This window comes from Pan paniscus, chromosome 12, assembly GCF_029289425.2.
Source record: "Pan paniscus chromosome 12, NHGRI_mPanPan1-v2.0_pri, whole genome shotgun sequence".
NCBI lineage: Eukaryota > Metazoa > Chordata > Mammalia > Primates > Hominidae > Pan > Pan paniscus.
The window spans coordinates 109,859,544-109,873,061 of record NC_073261.2 but is presented as its reverse complement, the minus strand read 5'-3'; the positions used below and the strand labels follow the sequence as shown (position 1 = coordinate 109,873,061).

At 45.3% G+C, this 13,518-nt stretch overlaps 1 protein-coding gene across 2 annotated transcripts in view; it reads right to left on the bottom strand.

The window, feature by feature from the left end:
- Window positions 1-4,333, bottom strand: part of CYRIA (CYFIP related Rac1 interactor A) — a 110,406-nt gene extending 106,073 nt beyond the window's left edge. The window contains exon 1 of one of the 2 annotated variants that reach the window (XM_034952647.3): window positions 4,223-4,333. The gene's annotated coding sequence lies outside the window, so the exon portion shown is untranslated. The remainder of the gene's footprint in view (window positions 1-4,222) is intronic. The other variant, XM_034952648.3, reaches the window with a different exon arrangement.
- Window positions 4,334-13,518: the final 9,185 nt, after the last annotated feature.

Here is a 13,518-nt window from a genome sequence, read left to right as displayed (position 1 = left end):
GAAATAACATCCCAGCCAAATGCAGAAGCAATTCTTAAGGCTGTGGTGACAGCAAAATCCTAATAAACTCTCTAAATATTTACTAAGAGACTGAGTTACAACACTGACCGGTTCCACCCCTGTTAAAGTCTGCCTGCATTCTCCAAACACAATTATTTTAGGTCACTGACACGCCAGCCAAGGAAACGACAACACTGTGTACTACGGCACAAAGAGCAAGTAGAACCTAGCTTTAAATTCTGGTCCTGCCACTTCCTAGCTTCTAGACACGAGGCAAGGGACTTTACCTTTCCCCGTTTTCTTAACTGTAAAATGGGGACAATAATACTAATGTCATAGAATTGTAGTGATAATTGAGAAAAATGTATATTAATGTTTATAGTAACTTAAAAAAAAGAAGTTCAACATGCTCAGAATAAAAAATACGAGGCATTCATTTTAAAGTATTCTCACAGATAGAATATGTTTCTAAAACTCAGGGTGTTTGCTGCCACTTCAAATTTGTTCTCCTTTGAAAAAAAGAGTGTTGGTGATTTGCGCATTGTTGTGGTATTGTAGAACATAGCTTATCTAGTGAGCAATAACTTGAAAATTAACCAGCAGTGCTAGGAGCCTGAGCATGGGCAATTTTTAACCTTCTCCAATAATGAATGGATCTCCAAAGGCTAGAATTCATCCAAAGAGCTTTGTACCATGGTTTTAAGGGGACCCAGAGGTCCAGTAACTGAGAACTCTTTTCTAATCAATATAACTAAATAACAGCAAGTCTACTGTGAGGTGGGCACCATGCCAGACCCTTTAAATACATAAGATCATTTAAAACTTAGAAGGCAAGTATAATTATTGCAATTTCTCAGATGTAAGAATTGAGACCCAGAGAGGTTTGATGCACCTTCAACCACAGTTAAGACAAAGGAGTAGTGGAGTTTGAACTCATGCCTGACTCTTAAGATCACTTTCTTTCCAATCACCATGATGTCTTGTCAGGTAATTCATGCAGCTCCTGAGACAAGATTCTAACCATGATGAAGTGGGAACCGGAGACTTCTACAAGAGGATGAGTCAAAACTCAGTAAGAAAGGCAGTCCTGGCTCCCTGCCATGCTTCTCTCCCCTACCCTGCTCACAAGGGCTGATGTGTGGCTCTCCAACCATCACTCCATTGCTCCTCAAGTGGACAGTGGAAGGACAAATGTATTTCAGCCCCAAAGCACAAATCACCTGATTCAACCCTCATGGGTGACCTAGTCAAGTGGCCACCTCTGGGCCCTACATCAGCCTGCCCTTCCTTTTATCATACCACCTGTCTAACTGTATTACAAGGATCTTTTTCCATGACTAAATTTTTTTTTTGAAAACAGCAATGCTGCTCATTTTTCGAACCCCTAGTTCCCAAAACTGTATTTGGTACAGAGCAGATACTCAATAAATGTAAGATACATAAATAAGTCAGAGGATTCAACATCAAGGCTGGGCAAAATGCCTCTGGAGGATGCCTCTAACCCTGAGATTTTATAGCTTAATTATGCCTAAATTAGTTTTCAATCTCTGGACAGTGGTCCAGGGCTCTCTTTAAGATTGAGATCTCCCAATAGAACTAGGACATTATGGGTCCTTCAGCCTTTCAAAGTGTTCAAAGCATTCCCGGTAGGCTATTCTATGCCATCCCAAAAGAACAAGAAAATGTGGCCAGTAGGATAGATGCTGTCAACCCCATTTTAAAGACGGAGAAACTGAGGCTATATGAGTGAACTGACTTTCTCAGGACCAACATTTGACACTGAGGCTGCTGATTCTCTGGTCTTTTTGTGCTACCATAATACGTGCTCAGCTTATTTTTAACACACCTAGAGCATGGCAATGTGAAGGGACTGGCAGGGAATGGAAAAGAAGAGCGTGTACTGAAGAAAAAAACACCAGGGAAGGGAAGGAACAGCCTCACTGGAGAGTGTCACTGACAGCTGACAGTGGGTGCCCCTATGGCCCTGGGGAGCTATGAACTCCTTGCCCAGGGCTGGCTTGGGAGGGTCTACTTGACTCTGGGTCCCTGACTTATCTAGTTGCATCTAGGCCTGGGAGCAAATGCAAACTGAATTCTTCTTGGTACTGAGTAAAAACAGGAAGTCACAAGTGGCTTTGCTCTGCTCTCAGCTGGGGTCCTCAACAGTTCAGGTCAAGGGTACACTTGGGACACTCCAGACAGCTTCCTGGCAGCTCCCTCCACAGTAGTCCAGCAGGGACAGGAAAAGTGGAGACACCTTCTAAAGAGCCTCCTATAGTGTGGGTTTAGGCAGCTGGACTAAGGAAGTCCCTGTGATCCCTCTGGGACAGGACCAGGGAGCCCAACAGAGATGCGTGTATGTCAGCTTCATCACTTTTCCATTCATTCAACCAAAACTGAGGGCTGACTGTGTGCTCAAATCAATGAGACCTTAGTGAAATAACTCACTTGCTCTGAGCTTAGTTTCCTCATCTGCAAAGTGGAAAGAGCCCCTGCCCCATGGGGCTATTGTGAAGATGAAAGGAAATAACACCAGTGAGGTCCTTTGCCACATTTGGTATCTATTTTTAGCACTGAGGCAGTATGCGCCCACTATGTGCCCAAGCCCGTGATGCTGCTGCTGCCCCCTTCCCAGAGCCAGAGCCCAGAGGCAGGAGGGAATGTGGGCAGGTCTGTTTCCACCTCGCTTTCCCACTCTCCCCTCACAGGAACCCAGGGCCAGCAGGAGGTGAAGTTCTGCCAGCCCCCAGCCTGGGCCCAGCGCCCATGTTTATGACTGTTTATTTCAGAGCAAGTAGAAAGGAGAAATTAGAGCCATGAAAGACAGGACAACGGACCAATAAAAACCAGCTCCCAGAAGAGTCAGAAGGAGGAAGACAGGCAAAACTGTCACCATAGCAACACAAGACAGTCAGAAGCACGCAGGAAAAACAGCCCCTGCTCTGCCTCCTGTCTCCACTGCAAAGCAAGCCCTCGAACCCCAACCAGAGATCAGTGAAAGCTGACAACGATCCACCCAAAGAACTCTGGTACCCAAGCCCAGACCTGGCTAGCAGCCACTCTCCTCCTGCTGCCCCAGCACAAGTCCCAGCCTTCCAGGGTCCCAGATCAGCATTCTGTGCCCTGGGGACTCGACACTGTGCAGATGGCCCAGGTCCCATCCAGAGGAGATAGTGACTGGTGACAGAGAGGAAAGTTTCTAACAGGGAGAAAAGGAGGGTCACAGAGCTTCAGGGGAGATCAGGGCCCTAAACTCCAGCCCCATGACCCTGTCTTGGGTTCCCTGGGGGAGCAGGCGGGTAAACAAGGGTGTGGGAGAGGACATCAGGCCCTGGACCAAGAAAGATTGCTCCATCAGTTCTGGACCTGGCACCCCCAAAACAGTGGCTGGGGGAATTCTGGGGATGGGTGAGGAAATAGCTTTGGAGGCCTTAAATGACAAAGATCTTGGCCCTGGTCTCTGGGGACACTGGCTAGCGAGTAGGAGCAGCTTGGAGGAGGACCCAGGGACGGGCTGGCCCATTTTGACAGAGAATGTCTCCTGGCAGACAAGACAGGTGTCTCCACCAAAAAGCATGGCTGGCCTGGGACCAGCATTTTGGGAAGTGGGTCAAATTGTTCCCAAAGCTCAGTATTGGAAAAGTGCCTTTTGCCAAACTGGGGTTCTGGGTTCTGGGGGAGGAGAGAGGGTGACGGCAAAGTGTGCTGGGACCTAGGCACAGCAGCTTTCTGGCTGGCTAAGAACGTCTGTGGCAGGTGGCAGCAGAAGGGTCCAGGTGTGCAGGGGCTGGGGAGGGGGCCATCCCTCCCTTTGGGGCTGTAGAGAGTACCCAGGAGCCCGGGGCCTCGGTTAGTGGGAAGGGGAGTGTTAGGGGTCCCCTACAAGAATGGAGCTTATGATACCTGGGGTGGGGGGTAAGCGAGTGAGGGACGAGGGAGGGTGGTCTGGGAAAGGAACACAATCAGGAGGCAGCCCTCTCAGAAAGAGGGCAACGGGGCACAAAGCCGGACCTCTGTCCGGAGATCGCTAAAGAAGGGCTCCCGGACGGTGTCCTCCGCTCTCCCTCCCTCCCAAAGGCTGCAGGGGCGTCCGGGAGGAGAAGGATGGCAGGGAGGCGCCCGCCCCGCCTCGCGGTGCCCGCGGTGCCCCGTGCAGGCCGAGCCCCGCGGCCGCAGACCCCCGCCCGCGCCCCTGCCGCGCCCCCAGCCGCGCCGCGCTCACCGAGTCGCCGCCGCCCTGCTCTGCCGCCCGCTCCGCCGCCGCCGCGTACGCCTCTCCCGCGGCCGCCGCAGCCTGAGAGACGGCCTCGGAGCCCCGCCCCGCCCCTCCCCGCCCCGCCCCGCCCCCAGCCCGGCTCGCGGCAGCCGCCCCGCCCCGGCGCCGGGGGATCCCCACCCGCGCTGTCACCGGCCGCGTCCTCACCCTCGCCTGGACAACCCCATCTCTTTGCCCGGCTCTGCTCTCTGCTCCCAGGAGCTGGTGCGGACCCGCCCCAGCAAGGTCGCCCCTGCCCCTTCTCAGCCTTGGCCACTTGGCCTTGCCTTCCCAGAGGAAGCCTGAACTAGACCTTTCTGTTTCTGCACACCAAATTCCTCCACACCCACGGTTGCCCTCCAAGAAAAAGAAATCCCCGCAATCTCTAGACGCATGTTCACCTTCAAATTAATGCCCAGCCAAATCATCCCAATCCCTAGGCACACTCCAAATTACTTGAGATTCTGAACCCAGTCTCGTTCCCAGTCCCTTTCTGCCCACCTTATTAACAGATTTCCAGCCTTGGGGCCCGCAGTTATCCGATGGGACCACCGTAAAGTCTTCCCAAAGGCTCAATCCAAAAAATGTAATTAACCTTAAAGAGTAAGTCTGCAAAAACACTTAAAAAATTCTATGATGCAAAAAGAAAGTAGTGGGTTACAGCGTCATTGACGTGATCATTGTTCTAAAACATCTGCCATGGAGGCTTTTTGCATTAGAGAGAGGGAGATTCAGGAAACCAGAGAGGACTCAGCAGTGCCAAACAGGTTGTGAGTCAGAGCTCCTGTTGAGGGGAGGGAGAGCTCCTGGGGACCCCGGCTTCGGCTGCTTCCTTTCCCAGTCCATCAGCCAGAACATCATGAAACATGTGTTAAATCCCCATAGTGTGCCAAGGTACGTGCCCAAAGCTGCATGGGTTGGGGCCCTGTGTGGGCTGGGATCAGAGGAGGCGGGAAGCATCAGGAGAAGGTGTTCAGGCCCCTCTCCTTTCTGAGATCCAGGGTGTTTCCCCTGGGAGGACTTGTTGCCCAAGCTTCCTTTGCGCTCTGAAAGGCTCTCCTGAACTGCCCACAGAGGCTCTTGGTCTGTTTTTTGGCAAAAATTCACAGAGGGCAGGAAGGCACTGTCTAGTTAGAGTGAAATATTTTCCCACTTGGAAGGGGTCCTTAGGACCAGAAGAAACACTTTCCCGTTCTCTTTTTGAGTTTTCCCCATGCCCTAGACCAGCCTCTGTTGTCAATTCCTGCAAAGGTGTTTTTTTGTTTTTGTTTTTTGAGACAGAGTCTCACTCTGTCGCCCAGGCTGGAGTGGAGTGGCGTGATCTCGGCTCACTGCAACCTCCATCCCCCGGGGTTCAAGCAATTCTCCTGCCTCAGCCTCCAGAGTAGCTGGGACTACAGGCGCCTGCCACCACATCCGGCTAATTTTTGTAATTTTAGTAGAGACGGGGTTTCACCATCTTGGTCAGGCTGGTCTTGAACTCTTGACCTCGTGATCCACCCACTTTGGCCTCCCAAAGTGCTGGGATTACAAGTGTGAACCACCGCGGCCGTCTGGCAAAGGTGTTTTATCTGTGAGTGGCTCTATGAGAAAAGCCTTCTTGCCATGAGGTAAACCATGTCTACTACACACACACACACACACACACACACACACCCCTAAAATTTTCTGGCTTAATCTGCCCACCTTGAGTTTGGCTAGGTTTTGGGAAGAGTGAGGACTAATCAGCCACAAACACCATTCATCCCCATAAAACACTATCATTTCAGACCATGAGAGGACTTTTCACTTTACACCCATCTGTCTGTAATAATACAGCTCAAGTTTGTGAGTAGACTATTTGATGTATGAGATTTCACTTCCACACACTTACAGTTGGCTTCTGTTTCAATAATCCAGGGATACCTGCATGGTATTGCCCAGCCCATTACGAAATAATAGGGTTTTCTAATGATCAGTGTGGAATTTAATAATTGAATGTTTCCTAAGACAAAATTACCAGATGAAAGTCTTTTAACTTTATCAGTAATACTAATAACAAGTTTAAAGGTTATTATCATAAAGATTATAGTGAAATTAAACTGCCATTTAGGAGGCAGGTAAGTTGAGATTGAATTTCAGATGGTTGTCACTCACAATATGTTTGCTAAAATGAACCTTAATATCTTAATTAAAGTAAATGTATACTGAGCTGTTCTAGTTTCAAGGACATCTTTTTCATGTATTTTTTTAAAAAAGAGATTGATGAAGCATGGACAAAGTGCCAGGCACTGTGCTAAGTAATGGAATAAGGACACAGTTCCCTGGTCTTGAGGAGGACACAGGCAGGCTGCCTGTGGAAAAAGACTAACAGAGATATTTGCTGTGTGGACCCAGGAAAAGAAAGAATTCTTTGTGATTGGGGGAAACTGGGAGCAGATTCTTGAAAAGCGCATTTTTAAGCTAAAATATGAGGTGGGAAGTTAGACTTCAATAGGCAGGAAATGCGGACAAAGACACTCCAAGTAGAGAGACAAAGTGGAGGCCTGGGTGAAAAGTGGTCCGGGGTGGCCAGCGTACCAGGGGGATCCCACAACGTGGGACAGAGAGTGGAGAGCTAGAACAACAGCCTGAGAATCTGCACTTGATCCTAGGAGCTCCTGGGGACTGAGTGGCCTTAACCAGAGCCCCGAATAAGGAGCCTGATGATAGGTTAAGGTCCTTAGCAACAGTGAATGGAGAAAGAAGAGAAGGCAGCAGTGAAAATGGTAAGCCCCAGAAGGTTGATTCTATCCGGGGCTCCTCTGCACCCACTGAGACGTACCCAAGGGCATGTGAAACATTCTCTCTAAATCCCTCAGCAACTTCCCTTTACCACCTGACTCCCTTGTCTCTTCAAAGGATCCTTTCTGCTTCTGGACTTTTGCTGACATACCTACCTCTGCCATCTCAGCTACCAAAAATTATTTCTTCCGATGCTAGTGATGCGCCTTGGAGACAGTGTGATACTTTGGGCTCAAACTTCTGTCCTCTGAATATTTCTATAAAATTGACAGTCTGAGCCACTTACTCCTCTGACACATCATGTGTGACAGCTGTTTCTCAGGAGTGGCATGCAGGACTTTTCACATGCACAAGCTTCTCAAGGACAGGGACTTTTTTTTTTTTTTTTCCTGAGACACAGATGAAACCATAGATTTGAAGTCAAAGCCAAACATAAATCCTAATTCTGCCACTCACTGGATACTTTATCATTTGGTGTTTTTGTTTCCTCTTCCAAAAAATTGGAGTAATAAAATCTACCTAAGAAGGGTGATGTGAAGGCTATTATAAACTGCTTTGTAGCTGTGAAAGAAAAAATATGTGAAGTGTTTTGTGTGTGTGTGTGTGTGTGTGTGTGTGGCCTCGTGGTGCCTTGAATTGGACTGAGCATGTAGGAAGTGCTCATTACAAACTGTGTTAAAGTGCTTATTAACCCACTGGCTAGTGGGTTAATTCATAGATAAGGACATGGCAGGGAGACGGAGGGATCCTGTGTCATGAGGCCCTGTAATGCTCTCTGCTTACTGCTCTGCAAGGAATGAATCTTTATTTTTGCCCTCCAAGCCCACTAATCTCCAGCAGAAATTATATAATGTTTTTTCCCTGGCATTACTATAATGTCTTACAAAGGTGGTGGGTTTTCTTGCCAATTGCTGGCTGGGGCCCCTTTATGTAACTAGGGGTTTCTACGGAAACGTGGACTAGGCTTCAGAGGGAGCATAATAGATTTGATTATGAACATTGAGCCAATTTTCACAGCTGACATGAAGCACACTTCCTTGTTGCAAAAATCACAGCCCAAACTGTGTAGAGAAACTTTGTAATGGCTGGAAACCCTTGCCTGTGGCTGAGTTGGAGCACACGACTTAAGCACTCTGACTTTACTTGCTTTTTAATCACTGAGCATGTCAGGCTCTTTCAGACCTTCCTTCCTCTGCACACGCTTCGCCACTGTCTTGAATGACCTTTCCACCTGGTCCATTCTTTGAGTTTCTACTCATTATTTTGAAACCTGATTCAAAAGCAACCCCTCTATAATGACTCCTTCAACTCTCCAAGACCAAGTCGATTGTTCTTTCCTGTGCGCTTCCAAAGAATAGCACTCACACGTCTACAGGAGCACTCACCAAGCTGTGATGATTGGATAAGTTTCTAAACAGTTGATTCTTTTTATATGCAGTAGCTATATTCTATAAAGTCATCTTAAACACTGAATAAATGCTGAGCGATAGCTTCTTGGGGAAATGTAGGGTTAAGTTCCTGCAAGGCTTTGGTCACATATTTGTCAACTAATCAACACATAACCTTGCTTTATGTGTGTTTCTGTTTAAAGATACTTTATTTAATGTACAATATTGACTCATTAATATTGAACTCATGGTCAACAGCCCTATAACTCATGCCTGAACGAAGTTTATTTAACACATGTATTTTCTCTGTAAGGAACTTCACAGCCTTCTTGTGCTTAGAAACACTAGATGACACTTCAGCACTGTGCTCAGAGGTCTTTTTTTTAAGATGGAGTCTCACTCTGTTGCCAGGCTGGAGTGCAGTGGTGTGATCTCGGCTCACTGCAACCTCTGCCTCCCAGGTTCAAGCGATTCTACTGCCTCAGGCTCCAGAGTAACTGGGACTACAGGTGTGCAACACCATGCCCAGCTAACTTTTTTCTATTTCTAGTAGAGACGCGGTTTCACCATGTTGGCCAGGATGGTCTTGATCTCTTGACGTTGTGATCCGCCCACCTCGGCGTCCCAAAGTGCTGGGATTACAGGCGTGCACCACCATGCCTTGCCCCCAGAGGTCATTTTAAACGGTGAAATCACTGTCAACAAGTACAAAAATGTGAAAGAAGTGTAGCACTAAATAGATCACAAAAAGGACACTGTATGAAAGCTGAAATAGGAAGGCAGAACACGGTCTTGTTGGACCTCAGCTTGGAACATGCATGTCTGGGTGCCTCAAGTGTTTCATGCTTGGTGCATGTCTATAGATCACAAAATCAATGAGAGTATAGATTTTGGGGTTATGAATAAATTTTAACGAGCAGGCAATATCACAAATATAGAATCTTCTAAGAGTGAACAGCAACTCTATGTGCCTCCCAAATAGACTATGAGCTCTTTGAGGCCAGGATTTATGCTTTATTATTGGTCTTTGTATCTCTTCAACACCTGGAAGAGCACCTGATACATTAAAAAATTAATATTTAACAAATGCCAATTGACCGAGTGAATCATTTAATCTGGCCTTGCATTTCTTTAGGTTTTTACCAACAATTTATAAACTTACATTAATAAAGCAGAGGCCGGGCGCGGTGGCTCACGCCTGTAATCCCAGCACTTTGGGAGGCCGAGGCGGGCGGATCACGAGGTCAGGAGATCGAGACCATCCTGGCTAACACGGTGAAACCCCGTCTCTACTAAAAATACAAAAAATTAGCCGGGCGTGGTAGCGGGCGCCTGTAGTCCCAGCTACTCGGGAGGCTGAGGCAGGAGAATGGCGTGAACCCGGGAGGCGGAGCTTGCAGTGAGCCGAGATCGCGCCACTGCACTCCAGCCTGGGCGACAGAGCGAGACTCCGTCTCAAAAAAAAAAAAAATAATAATAAAAAAAAATAAAGCAGAAAGAATGTTGTGGGTTCTTCCCCCATATGAATGTCAAAGACCTGACTTGGTTCCTGCCAGTTGTTTGACAAGAGCCCCCAATGCTGGATGTAAAGAGCAATCTATTTAGAGTAGATTTCTGATATGTATCAAATCTGGATAATACATATGTTGACTTCCAAGGTGGGGAAGAGTATAAATAGCACCATCCACCTTTCTCCCCCAAAAAGAGAAGTGGGGGATGAATTCTCAGGATCTGGAAAAACAGAGTCAAATGACAGCCAACAATGAAGAAAAATTACATAGCCCAGGAACTGTAAGGGTCGCTGGTGACACAGTGATAATAGGGAAGGAAAGTGGAGGCCGGGAAGTTAGAGGAACCATGTAGGAACTTGGCATTGTGGTCCAGATGTAAATCTGGCCCCTCCTCACACCTAACAGCAGTTGACTTTGAGCAGGTTATTTAATTGCCCTCAGTCTTGTTTCTCACATTCATAAATAAAATGATTGTAACAGGACTTGCCACAAGGAGTTGTTTATGCAACTAATGTTTATTGAGGGCCTACTGTGTGCTAGATAGAAATATTAATAAGATCATGAATGTGCAGACAATTAATGAGTAGCTAGCCTAGTGCCTGATGTAACCCAGCGTATTAGTTGTTTTCACATTGCTACACAGAAATACCTGAGACTGGGTAATTTATAAAGAAAAGAGGTTTAACTGGCTCACAGTTCTGCAGGCTGTACAGGAAGCATGATGTTGGCCATCTTCCCAGCTTCTGGGGAGGCCTCAGCAAACTTACAACCATGGCTAAAGGTGAAGGGGAGGCAGGCATGTCTTACATGGACAGAGAAAAAGTAAGAGAGAAAGTGAAGGAGGTTTTACCCATTTTTAAAACATCCAGATCTCCTGAGAAGTTACTCACTCACTATCATGGGAGCAGCACAGAGGGGATGGGGCTAAACCATTCATGAGAGCCCTGCCCTCATGATCTAATCACCTCTCACCAGTCCCCACCTCCAACACTGGAGATTACAATTAGACATGAGATTTGGTGGGGACACAGATTCAAATCGTATTACCCAGCTACCAAGTTTAAAAAGTGATTATAGTTATTTTCACCCACAAATTTTTTTTCTTTTCTTTCTGTCTCTTTTTTCTTTCTCTCTGATTTGCAAACTCTCAGCATGTTTCTTCTTTTTCTTCTAAGTCCAAATCTTCTGATATTTTTTTGTAGGTCAGTTGATCTCATTATTTGGCTGGCCAGGTAAACCCAAGAAATTGCTGACTGCATCTATTGTTGGCACCTTTGACAAAATGAGTCTGCCCCTTTAGGGGACTCAAACTCACCACTTTCAAAGCTCACAGTCTCCAAAATCACCGCCAATGAAGTAATGACACCTATACGGGAGCCTTTGAGCAGAGGCTTAGAGCATTTAACAGGCATATCCTAGTCATCTATTCAGCTACACAAACAGGTAAGTAGGGGTCACTTATGACTATACCCATTTATAGCCTGGAAATTAAGGCTTGATGTAACTTGTTCAAATCATCAACTGAGTTACAGCCACAGCCAATAACTTAAAATACAGGTGTCATGACTCATAGTTTAGGACCAATTCTTGAATTATTTGGACAATCAATCTTCTTCTTTTCCTTTGCAAATACTTTCTTTGCTTTTCAGAAAATATTAGCAAGCAAGTGGGCAGGTTTGATTCAGACATAGGCCGGGATTCTTTCTTATTATCCACTCTGTCTCTATCTCTCTTTCTTTCTCTCTTATTTGAAAAGTTTCAACAAGTGACTTCTGTTTCAAGTCCAGATCCACTGATACTTTTTCATAGGTCAGTTGATCCTAATCTTTGGCAGCTGAAAAATACAATTTCAGTAATAACACAGTGTTAAAATTATCATCAAACAGAATGGTTGACTCTGTAGAGTTTCTTCATAAGCTATGCTAATATTATATTAATATTTTATGTTTAAAGGCTCATTACTACATGCGACAGCTACATAAATGGCTATATTCATGGTTTGCAGCCTATTGTGTTTGCCTTTTAACCCTGTAACTACTTGAGAAATGCCTTAGAATAGTGATACTTGGAGGAAACTTGCTATCTTTAGAATTCATATTTATTATATCTTCTTTATTATCCCCCCTTCAGCCACTGCCCAGATCAACCTCTTATCAATTTTCAGCACAGTTATTTCAACAGGTTTCTGGCTGGTCTCCTTGCCTTCATATCCAGCCTATCTAATTCGCTGTCCATCCTGCAGCCCAAGTGACCTTTCCAAAAGACAACTATGATCACGGAATCCCTTTATTGAAACTCTTCAGTGGCTCCCCATTACACTAGACCAGAGTCTTACATTCTCTGCAGAACTCATATGGCCAAATTATAATCTGGTTTTACTTGTTCTTTCTGCTGCATTTCTCTCTGCTCTTTAACTTGAAATATTTTATCACTTCTACCTGCTTTTATACCTGCTATTTCCTCTTCCTAGAATGTATCTCACAGTGTTTTAATTCTGCCCATTACTTCCTGGGCTCCTGAAAATTATAAATTATACATACACACAAAAACACACAATGTTTGTGTTCTCAATGTTTGACATCCAAATATCTAATATAAACTTAATTTAAACTTAATATTGACATCTAATCCAAACTTAATTCATATCCACTGAGTTGATCTGAATTACACCGATCCTGAATCTTCAAGATCCAGAGATTAGAAAAATTGCCCTTTCAAATTATTTCTGGAAAAGTACAATCAAGCCCAGAAGGGCAATGTAAGAACTTTTTCATAAATAGAGCTGTTTGGCTGCTTTTGTGTGTTTATGAATAAAGCAAAACTCCACACTGTTGTGTGATCTTAAAATAAAATCCGCATTAGTGATTATTAATCAAATCCAACAAATAGTTCTTGGCTTCTGATGTTGAAACACTTCCTTTTCTCACATGCCAACACCTCTACGTTTTCTTTGTTTTAATTATACTAAGCGTCCTTTTGTTCTTCCTGGGACATTTGCCTGGAGGCTGGGGCAAGCTCTAAATAATAGTCATCATCATTATAAAAAATAGTATTTACACAGTCTATTTTTAGAGCAGAAGACAAACCTCCAGGCAAGCCCAATATGACCCTGCCAGAGCTGCAGTAGTTTCTTGAAGACAGTCTTGGGCTCTTGAATATTTCACCTGTCTCATTAGTGTCACTCATGTAGGATGGCAGCTGCTTCCTCTGATAAACTCCATCAAACTGCTTCCCATCTGTTAGTGGGAGAGAAAATGGAAAATTTTAGAAAATCTGGTGTTTTTTATGTTTATATATATAAATGCTGTTAATTTTCTGATTTCTATGTTTCATCTATACAGTGAATCCACTTAATGTGGGTTTTCTTCTAGAAAGAAAAAAGGAATATTAACTTTTATTATACATAGTTAATCATTTCCAGCTCTTAGAATCTCAGAGGAGAAGGGGCTTTAGACATAATCTAAACCTATTTATTCATTTGACAGACAGAGAAACTGAGGCCCAGAGAGGGAAGATGATTTCCCAAAGTCATAAGGCAAGTAAGTGGCAGAGCTGGGATTCAAAATCACAGCAATCATGTGCTACATCCAGGCTGGTGTTT